The sequence below is a fragment of the Citrus sinensis genome, chromosome 9 (genome assembly GCF_022201045.2).
Source record: "Citrus sinensis cultivar Valencia sweet orange chromosome 9, DVS_A1.0, whole genome shotgun sequence".
In the NCBI taxonomy this organism is placed as follows: domain Eukaryota; kingdom Viridiplantae; phylum Streptophyta; class Magnoliopsida; order Sapindales; family Rutaceae; genus Citrus; species Citrus sinensis.
Window position 1 is genome coordinate 19,050,502 of NC_068564.1, and position 15,780 is coordinate 19,066,281.

A 15,780-nucleotide genomic window follows, 5' to 3' on the forward strand; every position below is an offset into this window, starting at 1 on the left:
CGATCATGTGCCTTGAACAACCATTGTCCAAGTACCATTTATTTTTCTTCTTCTTCATGCCCTGTAGAGAAAATTTCAAGTTTTAGGTACTCAAAGCTTTTTGGGTCCTTGAGAGTTAGCAATGGTTCCTTTTGGAACCCAAATGCATTTCATACCATAATATGTATTTCTTTTTACTGAACACCTATTTTTCATATGACCATCTTGATTATAGAAATGACATACAACTTGATTGCTACTAGATGTACTCTTCACAAAGTAGTTCTTATAATATTTTGTTTCAAGTTTGGCTTATACCCAATACCCCCTTTGTCAAACACACTTTTTTGTGAATTGAGCATGTTATCCAACATCTTTTGCCCATTTGTAAATTTTAAAACAATCTCATTTAACTAATTTCCTTTTTTCTTAAGTGTTTCATTTTCATTTTTCAAATCATCTATGTGTGATTCTAAATACTCATGTGAGGTGCTAGCTTTCTTATTTGATAATGCAATTCTATCATGCAATGTTTTGTTCTCTACTTCTAAGCATGTAATTTTTGCGTTTAGAGATTCATTTTCATTTTTGAGCTCTACAATTTCCTTTTTAAGACATACATTCTTTTTATCAATCTTCATCAACTCATTATGCAATTCTTTAAAAGCATCACACAATTCATCATAAGTAGGATTACTTACCTCATTGAGATTATCATCATCTCCTATTGCCATGAGTGCTAGGTTTGATACTTCTTGCGACTCTTCTTCATCACTTGAATCTTCATTGCTATCATCCCAAGTTGCAACCATGGATTTCTTCTTGAGTTTGTTGATAAGTGGGCACTCTGATCTTATATGGCCGGGTTTTTTACATTCATAGCATGTGATTACCTCTTTCTTCTCCCTTTGGTTCTTGAAGTTTTTGAATTTTCTTCATTCATTGGTTTTCTTGAAAAATTTTCTGAACTTCCTTGCTAGCATGGCCAGCTCTTCAACCCAAGAGGGGGTGAATGGGGATTCTAAAAATTATTAATTTTTAAAGCAAAGCTGAATGCAAATCTAAAACAAATTTAAAGCAATAACAAATAAATTTATTACAATATAAAAAGATAAGGGAAGAGAGATTCAAACACAAGGATTTTTATGTGGCTCGGCCAACCTCACCTACGTCCATGCCTTCAAGCTTTCCGGGCTTAAGGATTCTACTAAGCAAGCCTCCAAGGCTTCAAATGCTTACACTTGACTTTTAAGGTGTCAATAAACCTTTACAACAAGAGATTATCTCCAATCTCTTAACCCAAGTGTATCTCAACACTTACAATCACTCAATTTGATTTTAAAGAATGTTACAAAATAAATCTCTCTCACACAATGTGTTTGATTACAAATGAAGATTCAAAGTATGAGTAACTGAGATGAATACAAGAATTTAAGGTTAATGAATGTTGTATTCTCAAGGTCTTGCTCAATAATAATTGTTAGAATCGTTAAAGTTTGAATTTGATTGAGTTAATTTATAGTTGGAGCTGAAAACTAGCCGTTATTGACTTTCTGCACATTGTCGGATCGCCGTTAACTAGATATCGGATCACCGTTTTAAATAGTCAATATGACCGTTGGACTAAATTTTTAAATTGTCGGATCGCCATTATCTAGATGTCGGATTACCGTTACTGTCCAGAGACTAATCTTCAATTCTGTTCGATGTCGGTGAGCCGTTATCAAGATGTGGGATCACCATTTTCAGCAGTGATTGCTACAATGAACTATTTTTGTAAAATTATAGCTTGGCCCTAAAAATTTTATAAAATTATACTATGGCCTAAAACTTTATAAGACTTGTCAAATAGGTCCATTGACAGGATTTGAAGCAATACTTGTTATTATCAAAATTCTCAAAGCTTTTTCAATTGAAACCATTAACATGAGAATAACCAAAAATATTTTCATAGAATATAAAGTCTTTATAAAGTGAGAATGATGATTTAAAAGTATATGAAAACTATTTTGAGCTTTTAAAAGATTAATCAATCTTAATCAAGTTTATTATCATTAAAATCAATAATAAAAAAATATTTATGTTAACAAAACTTCGGTAGTGGTTTTCTCACCACCGAGCCCCTTCTCTCTCATTGTTTCATTTCTCGTAACTCTATCAAGGTAGGCCTCATTATAGTAACCATATTTTCAACAGCTAAAACAAATAATTGGGAGATTCTCATACTTGACTTTCTGGACCTTACCATCCAAAAGCAATTGTAAGACCAGAGGATTTGAAAATGAGACTTCAACTGCAATTCTCACAAACTTGCCTCTTGTCGCGAACTCCGTATTATAATCTATCCGAACAACATTGCCAATTTTATGTCCAATCATCTTAAAGATGCGCTTATGATAGTAGTGAAGTGTCATCCCAAGTAACCTAATACATAATATGATAGAATCACACTTCTTCTTCAAACTATCAAACTGTGGCGACCACGGCTAGACGATTAAATAATGCCCAATTATCGTCCATGGTCCTTGTGTTAAAATAAAACCCATGTCTTCTTTGGATTTAAACCGGATTAAGAAATACTTATTTTCCAAATCAATAACGTTAAAACTTGTAGTTGAATTCTATAACGCTCCCAAACGATTACAAAGGGCCCGATAGCGAATCGATCGCCCAAGTAATTTAACCACCACCGCATACTGCAATGGCCTAACCAATTATGCATGCATTCTCAGAGAGAAAGAAATAGATGGCATAGTCATCCCATGTTCAACCATAATCTCTCCGGGCTCAAACTCCAATACATCATCTTCTGTAATTAGATCCTCCGCAACAGTTCTTTGAGACTCCAACAGTTTGTCCCTGAAAGAGAGAGTGACCAGATTATCTCTGTCAGCTCCTAAATTGAAAAAAAACTGGCATTCTTGGTTGAACGATCATCTCTTAAGAGCGGGGGGTCGGCTTTTTTGAAATCCATCTTTCACGATCTAGATATTTTAAGGATATCTGTTGTTTTAATTTTTAATTAAATAGAAAACAAGTATTGTGTAAGCTAGCAGAGTAGAGCGGGGCAAAAATGCAACACTCCACTATATTATTTACTTAAAAATACTTAAAAATATAGTTACTTTTAATATAAATACGAATTCTAAAAGTTTACAACAAACAAACATTCTTACAAAAAGTAAGAGTCATATAGAAACTCCTTAGTATAAAAACTTTATTTTACACAAAACTAAGATGTTTATTTTTATTGAAACAAAGCTGAGCCCAGTATAAAATCCCAAGGTCTATTATGCCCATATGCACTTCGTCTTGATTAGGACTTGACGCCCACTTGCCCTACTCATCGTTACCTACAATCTAAGGACTTAGGGAGCCAATGTCAAGTAAGATAACACTTTGATGCATGTATAAATTATTATGCATATGGATTACCATATTAAGCTCTTAAAATAAACTTAGAAAATACAAAACTACTTTATTTACACCCTAAGTATATTGCACTACAAAGTTGGCATTTTTACTCTTTAAACAATATGCCTTTGGGCCTCATTAGTTGATCTTTTGGGTGTTACATATCGCCATCCCCAAAATATTTCTTTTAACTTAGCTTTGAGGGCTTCCCCTCCTTAGAATTTTGCCACCTGGTAGTACAACTACTTATTTTTCATACATTCATTTTTTGAAACATTTTCTTTATAATGTAGTCCATGATATGCATGCATCCAATGCAACTTATAACATTTGAAATTCCTCGATGCATAACAAAATCAACACACAACATTATTTAAAAACAAGAGTCTTTAGTATAGGCGGCATACCCGACCATAGCATAATTAAGTATAAGTATCACATATTAGGCGGCAGAGCCGACCATAACATCACATATTAGGCGGCAAAGTCGACCATAACATCACATATTATGTGCCAGAGCCGACCATAGCATCATATATTAGGCGGCATGGCCGACCATATAAAGATATAACTAATCACACTATAATAGCCATCATAATATAAAGGAATTGTTAAAACTGAACTTAAGTATGAAAAGAATTTTATCCTTACATTGTAGTTGAAGTGTTACTTACCTCTTGATCTTGACTTCTCTATATCTTTCTAAATTAAGGATTCATTTACTCTTGTTATTATGACTTAGAATATAACGGAATTAAATTTTTAGGTTGCATTGAAAATGAGAAGTGGTGGGGGGTATTTATAGAATTTCTTAAAGTTAATGGATGGTTAGGATTTTGCCACCACAACTCTTGATCAATGGTTGAGATTAATCTTCATAAATAACTTACTAAATTCAATAAGTCTTAACTTTCTCTACATACTTCTTCTTACATCATCACTTATGTCATCACTTATGTCATCATTTCTTATATCATTACTTATGTCATCATTCCTTAAAATTAAATATTATAAATTTTAGGGGCTTGTTAGATTAAAATAAAATCTATTATATTTAAGGGAGAAATTTGTACCTCACAATTTCCTCCCCCTTTTTAAAAATTTCATCCTCGAAATTTACTTACTGAATAGCTTAGGATGCTTATTCTTCATCTCTTCCTCACGTTCCCATGTTGTCTCCTCTACTGAGTTATTTTACCATAGTTTTTTAACTAAAGGGATCTTCTTATTCCTTAAATCTTTTATCTTTCTATCAAGAATTTGAATTAGACGTTCTTCATAGGTTAGGTCTCCTTCTAGTTGAAAAGGTTTATAATCTAGCACATAGGGGACGTATTTCTTTAGCATGGAGACATGAAAGACATTATGCATTCTTGATAATGATGGTATGAGGGCAAGTCGATAGGAAGCATTCCCGACACGATCGAGTATTTCAAATGGCCTAATAAACCTCGAACTTAATTTTCCTTTTTTCTTAAATCTCATTGATCCTTTTATTGGGAAACCTTTAGAAATACTTTGTCACCAATATTCCAAAGGCTTTTGCCTCTTATCTGCATAACTTTTCTGTCGACTTTGAGCTGCCTGCATTCTTTGACGTATTTTCTTGATCGCTTCAGATGAGGTAGTAATTAACTCAGGTCCAAGATGTCTTTACTCGCCCATCTCATCCCAATGAATAGGCGATCTACATTTTCTACCATATAGAGCTTCGTATGGTGCCATGTTAATTGTTGCTTGGTAACTATTGTTGTAAGCGAATTTAACCAATGGTAAATACTTGCTCCATGATCTTTGAAAGTCAATAACACATCCTCACAGCATATCTTCAAGCGCCTGAATCGTTCTTTCTTATTAGTCATCTGTTTGAGGGTGAAATGTTATATTGAACTTCGATCTTGTCCCCATAGCCTTATATAACGTTTCCCAGAATGTCAAAGTAAACCTTGCATCTTGATCAGAAATAATAAAAATGGGCACACCATGTAGTCTTTCTATCTCTTTTACATATATTTCTGCAAGTTGGTCCATGGTGTACGTCATTCGAATAGGCAAGAAGTGAGTAGACTTTGTAAGTCGATCAATGATCACCCAAATGGCATCATGCATTTTGGTAGTTTTTGAAAGAATAATGATGAAGTCCATCGTGATTTCTTCCCATTTCCATTAAGGGCTTTGATTGGATTACAAAAGTCTTGCTAGTCTCTCGTGCTCCACTTTGATTTATTGACAAGTGAGACATTTTTTCACGAACTCCACTATATCTTTCTTCATTCCAGGCCACCAATAATTCTTCTTTAAGTTTTTGTACATTTTTGTTATACCAAGGTAAAGTGAACATGGAGTTGTGTGAGCTTCAAATAGAATTTCTTTCTTTTTTATCTTTATTGTCTGGCACACATATCCTGTCCTTGCAAAAGATGATTCCCCTCTCTAACTTTTAAATGACATCTCCTTTGAGTTGGCTTCTATCTTCAACTTCTTCAAGTTGGAATCGCTTTCCTGCCCCTCTTTAATCTTTTCTAATAAAGTTGAACGAAGTGTCATGTTAGCTAATTTTCCTACTACTAGCTCGATTTCTGCCTTGCATATGTCATCTTGTAATGGTTTAGGTAGAATCCTTAAAGCTGACAAGCTTGACTTTCTACTTAGTGCATCTGCTACCATGTTTGCTTTTCTAGGATGATAGTTTATTTCACAATCGTAATCCTTGGCAAGCTCTATCCAACGTAATTGTCGTATATTTAACTCCATTTGTGTAAAGAAGTATTTGAGGTTCTTATGATCAGTGTAAATCTTACAATGCGCCCTCATTAAATAGTAATGCCATATTTTTAGTACTGCCAACTCTAAATCATGCGTTGGATAATTTTTCTCATATTCTTTCAATTGTCTGGAAGCATATGAAATGACTTTCCCATTTTGCATGAGGACACATCCTATGCCATTTTAGAGGCATCGCTATAGATGACAAATTCCTCAGAGCTACTAGGAACGGCTAGGATTGGAGTAGTGATTTGTCGTCTTTTTAGTTCTTTAAAACTTTTCAAGTATTCTAGAGTCCATAGAAACTTAGTATTTTTCTTTGTTAACTGGGTCAGTGGCATTGCGATCTTCGAGAAACCTTCCACAAATCTTCGGTAGTATCCAGCCAAACCCAAGAAGCTTTTGACTTTTTTGGCATTAGTCGATCTAAACAATTGGTTTACATCTTCCACCTTTAAGGGGTCTACTAAAATTCCATCCTTAGACACGATGTGTCTAAGGAAAGTTACTTTTTCAAGCTAAAACTCATATTTTTTTAGTTTTGCATAAAGTTGCTTCTCTTTCAAGGTCTGAAGAAAAATCCTTAAGTGCTTAACATGCTCTTCCTTTGATCGTGAGTAGACCAAAATATCATTAATGAATACCACTATGAATTTGTCTAGGTAGTCTTTAAATACCATGTTCATGAGGTCCATGTAGGCTGTTGGGGCATTAGTTAGACCAAATGGCATTACGACAAACTTATAGTGTCCATAAAGTTTTCTGAATACTGTTTTAAGAATATCTTCTTCCCTGATTCTCAACTGGTGATATCCTGATCATAGATTAATCTTTAAAAATACCGCTGCTCCTTGCAATTAATCAAACAAGTCATCAATGCGTGGAAGCGGGTATTTGTTCTTGATAGTCACCTTATTCAACTCTCAGTAGTCGATGCACATTTGCATTGATCCATCCTTCTTTTTTACGAACAATACTGGTGCTTCACATTTGCATGTCTAGTAATTCTTGCAATTGACTCTTTAACTCTTTTAGTTCTGGTGGGGACATCTTATAAAGCGCCTTTGAAATTGGAGCAGTTCTTGTTAGCAAATCGATTTTGAATTCAATTTCTCGATTCGGTGGCAATCTTGTGAGTTTTTCAGGAAAGACCTCATGAAATTCGTTCACCATTGAAATATCTTTCAAATTTGGTCTTTGCTCTTATGGGTGCGTTTGGGATTGAGGTGCTGTACCTTTTAAGCTACAGTTGCTGTGAAAAAAAAGCTGTAATTATGAAACAAAAGTTAATAATATATAGTAAATATAAAATTTAAATAATAATTTTGATAAAATTATTAAAGACATAATAAATTTTATATTATACAAGTGAAAAATCATAACAATATAGCTTAAAAGCTACAACAGCTAGTGTTTACCAAACACTTTAGTGCTGTAGCTTTTAAGCTACAGTTGCCCAACCTCAATCCCAAACGCACCCTATGTTTCGATGACCACACATGCCAAGTACCCGTCACATGCTCCATTTAATAGTCTAGCTTCTTTTAATGTAGAAATGATAGACATTTTGTTCTCTTTGCATTCTCCTTTAAATGTAAACGATTCCTTTTGTGATGGTCGAAAAGTTACCTTTTTTTTCTTACAATATATCTTGGCAAAGTGCTTCCATAGCCAATCCATGCCAAGAATTATGTCATAGTCATGCATCTTAATAATTATTAGGTCAACATATAGTGTATTACCACTAATACGAACCTCACATGCCTTAACTAATTGTCCTGAATTCAATATTTCACCAGATGATACCATGACACTAAAAGGCCTATTTATTATGCCAGGGACATTTTTTATTTTCTTAATGAATGCTGGTGAGGCAAATGAATGTGTAGCTCCTGAGTTTATTAGCACATATGCATGAGTTTTGGAGTTAGATAGTTCACCTGATATTACTGAGAGGTTTCCTTATGCATCCGTCTCGGTGAGTGTGAATACTCAAGCATTAGTCTTTTCTTGTTGCGTACCATTTTCCTAGCAGTCCCCAATGAAGTGTCTTCCTTTCCACATTTGAAACATGTTCTGGTATGTGCTCAACATTGTCCAAGGTGAGTTCTACCGTATTGATTGCACTTTGGTTTTTGTGGGACTTCCTTTCTCTTATTATTATTTGAGTGTTGTTTTATAAAGTTCCCCTGGTCCATACTTCTTTTGTTTCTTCGTTTTTCTTCCTTCTTTTCTTCATCTGCTTGTTCAATTACCAAGGCTCGATCGATCAGATCGTTGAAGGAAGCATCATGAACTCTAGCTACCTTTAAGTCTTTTGTGAGATTTTTATGCAATCCTTGCATAAAGTGGTCATTTTTCAAGTCTTCCGTTGCAACCATATGTGGAGCATATCGAGAGAGCTCATCAAATTTTCGGATGTACTCTAGCACAGACATACTTCCTTATTATAAATAAACAAACTCTCTTCTTTTGGCTGAGCGAACATTCTCTGAAAAGTATTTGTTATAGAAGTGTTCTTTAAATTCCACCCATTGCATTATTGCTTCATTTTAAATTCGTTTAACTGAGTCCCACCAGTATTCTGCCGCTCCTCGTAGCATAAAGGATACACATGAGACTTTTTTTTTTTATTCTGGTACTTTGCATACTTCTATCATTCTTTCCATGGTTCGCAACCATTGGTTTGCTACGATAGGATCTATACTGCCTTCGAATGTGGGTGGATTTAATCTTCTAAATTCGCTTCCGACGTTATTCATTGCCCGACCATGTTAATCTAAGATATATTGTCAAACCTTATTTTTGTTTAAATTTTTATTTTAATATGATTAAATCAAGTTTAAAAATACAAATGTATTAGTTATTCGGAGATTGGGGACTCCTTGGTGATCCCCGTCCCCTCCCCTCAGGAATCCCCTCTTATTATTCGGGGAGGGGACGGGGATCCCCTCAAGCAATTCTGATGGGGACGGGGATATATAAATAACATCGGGGATGGGTGCGGGGATGTCGGTCCCCTCCCCTCCCCTCCCCATTGCCATACATAGAAATTATCTATATATTCACCAAAGCTCTCTCGAAAGTCATGTTTCCTAATTTTTGACAAAACCTTAGCATCCAGATCGTATATCACTTGCCAACTTGAGGGGAAGTAATAAGCAAGCTGTAAATGGTCAACAAAAGAAAATTTGCCATCAGTTAAAACACACAACATAGCTTGCACAAGTCAAGGTTATCATTGAATTTACCTATCAAGAATTTATAATATCATGTATCTCAAAAAAGAAAGTATTTTATTACCTATTTTGTAGTTTAGGAAAGCATATTATGTACTGCAGCTGTATTTATGTAGTTATGTAATTAAATCTCTGATAGCTAGTTATTTAATTATGTACATAACTTTTGTAAATTCACACTTTGTAAACAATCAAAATCAGAATACAAGTTTTTTTTTTTTCAATAATACGAGTTGTATTATTTGTGAGTGCTAATTATCTAAACCCCTCTCTTGTGTTCCAAGCCAATTCCTGATCCACAAATGTCAATTCTAAAGTGAAGGTACTAAGTTCTTTTTCAGGACTTATTTTCACGGAAAAAAAAAACCTAAATATGTTTCCTTGGAAACATCTCTATCAGTCGAAATGAAACCTCTAATGGATTTATAATCATCAAACGATTGTTTTCAAGAATATCATAATGTTAATCTTGCTAGTAATTTATTTATCGTTGATTTAATTGGTCAATGCATCAACACCTAAGCTGAGCTGGACATTGTTTTTAAACATCAGCCATTAGAGACACTGAGACTATATGCAAATGCAGATTTTATTTATAGTTGAAACCCAGATGACTGTCTCTAAATAAAAATTTGAACGATACCTCCATTATTGTGGCAGTAATTACTTCATATGCATTTAGGAGTTGTTGTAAGTAGTTGAGTGCTTCAGTGAACATTAAAATCTTGCCTCAAATTCACCCACTTAAGGCTCATGCATCTTGATCATAATTCCAGCCACATACCCAGCAACACTCCAACTAATACCCCAAATCATACGTAACAACCCACCATCTTGCGACAATGCTCTAACTCTAGCAATATACACAGCAACACTCTGACCTATACCCATCAACCCAATCTACACCAAAATCAATCAAAATACCTAATATTATCAAATGCATATCATCTATACTACAATCCTTAACAACAACCATTACAGTTTAACACTTCAACTTTAATTTCAACAAATTGTAACAACTAATAACAAGGTGCATCTATAGTTTCATACTTATACTAACCAATTTGCAAATGCGACAAGGATGTGGAAAAAAATGGTTAGCCCACTCCAAAAGAACCTCATTAAGTTCATCCTGAGTGTATTCCTTCTTTGCATTAAAGTATTAATTGCAAGATTAATATTGTCAAACTTCAAAAATAATGCCACAGATATAGTATAAAAGCAAGTAGAGATATATACTATTCAAGAATTTTCAAAATCATCCCGCTTTCATGCTTTTGTTCTTCAGGCTTGTTGTACATAATCCTGCATAACTCCTTCCAATTTCTTAGTTTTTATCCCGAGAGGGACCAAAATGTGCATTTACTCACCTAAACTTTTAGCCTCAACATAAACTTTTTAACTTTAGTCTGGTAACACTTGCAAAATTTATCAAACTCATCATCAAGCCTCCTACAAAAATAATGCTGTTATTTCCCTTTTTCCTCAACAATCTTCAAAATGTTTTCAAAACAAAATAGTCCAAAGAATTGCTAAGAGCTATTTTGATTTTAGAACACAGCAAAAAGCCCCTAAAAATCTACAAAGGCTGTCTTATTGTCGTTCTATAGTGAAAACAACCCTTGCAATTTACCAAGGGGTGTTTTACTGTAGAAAAAAAAAATGCTCCTGTAAACTTTCAGCAGCTATTTTGACAACAAATCTATTGCAAAATAGCTAAAGTTTGCACTAAATTCTCAATTGATACCTTTAGAAGAATTATAAAAGAAAGTAATGTTATTTATGATAGACACCATTGTCGAAGTCATAGCAAATAGCCTGCAAATTAGTAATAATAATAGCATTTACATCAGTTTATTAAATTGTTTTTATTTTTTTTAGCAAAGAAATGTAAATGGAATAAATAATTCATTTGCATATATGTGAATTATCTAACTAACAAAGAAATGTAGGCTAAAATAACTATATGCATTAAAGAAAAAGAAATTATCCAGAACTAGAAACATCACCTTTCCCATAATAATTAGTTCCATTAGAGTGAATACATTTTTTTTGCAAGAGATAACTTAATACTTCACAAGTCCATGGAAGCCTAGAATCTATAAATGAAATTACAACTTCTAACAAGAGAGTTGGTAGCATGTTCGATTCTTTTAAAATGACTAAAGTTTTATTTTTAAATTCCTTTTTGTCCAATAAATAATTGGATAAGCAAACATTGAATTGCAATTCAACTTTCAGAAAAATCTACATCATAAAAGGTTGGAAAAGTTATTAGATGCAAAGTTTCTTATATTATGGCAATGAATCAAAACAACAACATAAATAAAAAAGAAAAATAAAATAAATTTACCTAAGCCCATGGATCATGTTGAGATTTTACCTTTAACCCAAGTTTGAAACAAAATTAGCCACTTATTATTGAATAAGGGGTAAACTGATAATTTTATTAAAATATGTAGAAAATACAAGATGATGAGAGAATTATAGAAAATGGAGCTCGAAAATGAATTCAAGGGTGTTAAATTAGGCTGAGGAGCCCTCTATTATATATACAATGGGTAAATCGTGGCCATCAGATGAAAACAATTCGGACGCTCACGATTGCGCCACATGGCAAGCTTTGATTAGTTGGTACACATCATTAGTCAACACCACATTAGTCCACACCACATCATCAGTCAATGCTACAGCAGTATTTTGGTCCAGTAGCATCCTGCTACATCATTGCAATGCCACATTATCATATCGTATATGTGAAACAATGTTGTACTTGTGAATATTACCTTATATTTGAACGGTACCATATATATGTCGAATACTCATTTATACTCCTCCTAAAATTTTCAACCATTCTGAGTTCAAAAATGCCATCCGTTTTGCTGTCTGACTTCTCGTTAGTTATGAAATGACTAAAATATCCCTGAAATACATAAAATACTTAAATTATAATAAAACACAGATTATAAAAGCTTAGAGAATTTAAACACGTAAAAGTGAAAATGTTAGTGAGACTTCGAGCATAAAATGACAATTTTACCCTCTATAAATATGCATTCTCTAGTACTCAACAATAGATTTAGAATAACAAAGTTGATTTTATGCTTTTTTTTAACTTATATATAGAAAACAAGCACAACAAGCAAGAGGAATTGAACCAAGTCCAAACTTATTCATACTACAAGTTCGTCCCAATGGCCAAGCATAGAAAAGAAAATGGGAAGATAAATATTTGACTTTGCTCATAAAAGAAGTGCGTTTATTTATTATGATCATATTCAATTTCAATTCTTTATTGCAGTAACAAATAGGTACTGAACTTAATCCACTTAATTTATTCAAGATGTTTCATGTAAGGGGACATTGGCAAGTAACAAGGCAAAGGAAATGCATGTGTGTATTTGATATTAAATTTTCATAATATTCCTGATTTATTTGCATGATTTCATTACTATATGCACTCACACAAATGTATTTATTTATTATAGGAAACAATGGAATCAATGAGATCCACTGTTGTAGATCAAGGCTTGCCAGTGGATGAATGGAAAATATATCGAGAAGTGACAAGAGAAGCAGCACATGGTCGTGTTGTTGGTCAGGGAGCAGGCATCAAAGGCAAGGATGTGTATGGTTCTCCAAGTCAAGGACGTAACAAGCATCAATGTAGTAATTTAGAAGTAAAAGTAAAAGACTTAGAGAAAGGAATCCAGAAGTTGAAAAGAATGATAAAACTTGTTCTTGGAAAGTCTGTACAAGAATCATGTCGTAAGGTATAGATTGTTTATTTCATTTTATTAATAGATTAAGTGAATGAATTTTTCTATGCTTTGAGTTCTCACAAAAAATTATTGGTGACTTGTCATTGCTCTATTAGTTGATGAACTTAAGTAATTATGGACAAGCTTCTAATATAGGTGAATGATGAAATAATTATTAGATTTTTTGAAATGGAGACTATGCATCTATATAAACTTGTTTTTATTACAATATTTTTCTCATTAGTCTCAGCTTCTTGATTATGTTTTATACAAGTTCTTGTTTTGGTAATAATAATGATTAAAATTCCTTCTTTCACCTAGGACATTGTTTTGACGAGAGAAGATGATGATGGGTATGAGGATGATGAAGTTGAGGCAAATGATTCAGCAACTCAAGTTGTTTTAGAGGATGATTGAACATATCTAAGATATGGTGATATCATTTTGTTTATAATTTGGTATTTTTTTCTGTAAAAGATATTATAAAATTGATATTTTTGTTGCATTTTTGAATGATGAATGTGATTTTATAAATTGTTGAAATTAATGAAATTACATTTAGTATATTTCGTATATTATTATTATGTTACATTACTTCCCTAATATAGAATTTCAACAATAAAAATAATGAAATAATAAAATAATGTTATTATATAAAATAATAGGGGTCATTAAACAACAAAATAAGTCTATTTCCGACAGTGTATCTTTTATTTCTTGGAAATGTCTCATTTTCTTGTAGTGTACGGCTAGCTAGTCAATGTCTAGGTTTAGAATGAATCCCATTATTTCAGCAAAATATTTCTTCCATATAACAATCACGTTTCTTAATATATAAATTAAAATAACACCAACATAGTACCAAACTAAAAAAAATCATATGCTTCAAAGACAATAAAATGCACAAATGATACCAAGCGAAGCAAGATAAATGATAATATGTCAAATGAAATTTCTTTATGATGAATTTTTTTTTTTCCTTTCCCAAGTTGAGGTCATGGATATCAGGACATCATTGTCAAATGAAATTTATGCCTTTTTTTGGTGTTGGGGGGGGGGGGGGGGGGGGGGGGGGGGGGGGGGGGGGGCGGGGGGCGGGGGGGTGCGGGGGGCGGGGGGGGGGGGGGCGGTTGGAGAACGTAGCTGTTATTGTCAAATTAAATTTTACGCACCTTTCTTTTCTTTTCTTTTCGTTTTCTCATGGCAATTAATTAGTTTACTCATGTGGAATTACACATCATTGGCGTTGAAATTGACTTTTAGATACCTCCTTCTAACTTTTTTCATTTCAATTATTGATATATTTTTTCAGCTTTCTTTTGAAACTTTCTGAAATCTGAATGTATTGGGAAAAATATTTAATCAAACTGAAGCTCATACTATTTCGTTTTCGGATTGCTCTGAATAAATCGTAGTGTATATATTCTGCAGGTCGCTTGGAATTTAAGGTCAAAATGAAATTTATTTGAAATTTCATTAGATATCCTTATCAAAATATTTGGTTACACCAACTCTTTAGTTAAATTTTACGATATTGTATATTTAAATGCCCACAATACAATTTATCATGAAAGAGAAAATAATATTCACACTGAAATATTATGTGATATGCATGGTATGTAACATGTTATTCACAAATATTACGTGAGTTAATTAAACTATGCCATCGTTATGAATATCATATCATTTGAGGTAAAATTTCAAGATGCCTAATGCTACTCTTTGTATAATCACACTGCACTTAATGGGGTGAATTACAATAGAGTCTTCGTTATCTTTCAAATTTACAAATGAGCTAGCAGTTAACATAATCAATCAATTACATCTTTCCTTAAGTGTTTTTTTCTTTCCACCATCTCTAGATCCATTGACCATCTTAGATACTAGCTTGCATTACAAGAAAATTAATTCAACTTTTTGAACCTTAAAAGGACCAAATTGACCGTATGGAGGTTTTCCCAGCATCGCTACCTTCAGGTCTCAAGTCTGGTCCAAGTCCACGTGCCAATTGCCACTGTTTATCGACATCTTCCACTGGTTTCTTGACGGCAGCCAAACAATCACAAATAGCTTCGAATTTCTTTTGTATACTGATCTACATTCAAGCAAGCCAACTTTCTTAAGAGGTTCACTAGTGGCAAACTCTTTTTCATTGAAACATAATAACTATGCATGTCTGTGACTCTCAAGATTGGCTGTGATACCATAAAAAAAAAAGTTTCATTGACGAATCGTTGGATGCATAGACAATATGGGGCATAGTGTTTTGCCCAAGATTCTTGGCTTCCACCTAGTTAAATTAAAAGAAACGAATAGAGGTCTAACGGCTAGTGATTAATTCATGGCTTCCATTATTCTTGCTTGTTATGTAAGGTTGATTGTGCTATTTGATCCTCAGTTTTAATTAGCTTCACTTGATTGAGTTGACTTGGATATTATACTGCATGTTAATTGAAGATTTTTGTAATAACATAGTGGAAATGTGATCAAGATAGATAAAACCCTCGCATAAAATAAGGATTTTAATGATAAATTATTAAGCCCGTGACATAATCTTTCTAATAGTAAACCGGAAAACAGAATCCATGCACCCCAAATACAAGTCCAATTATAAATTCTGC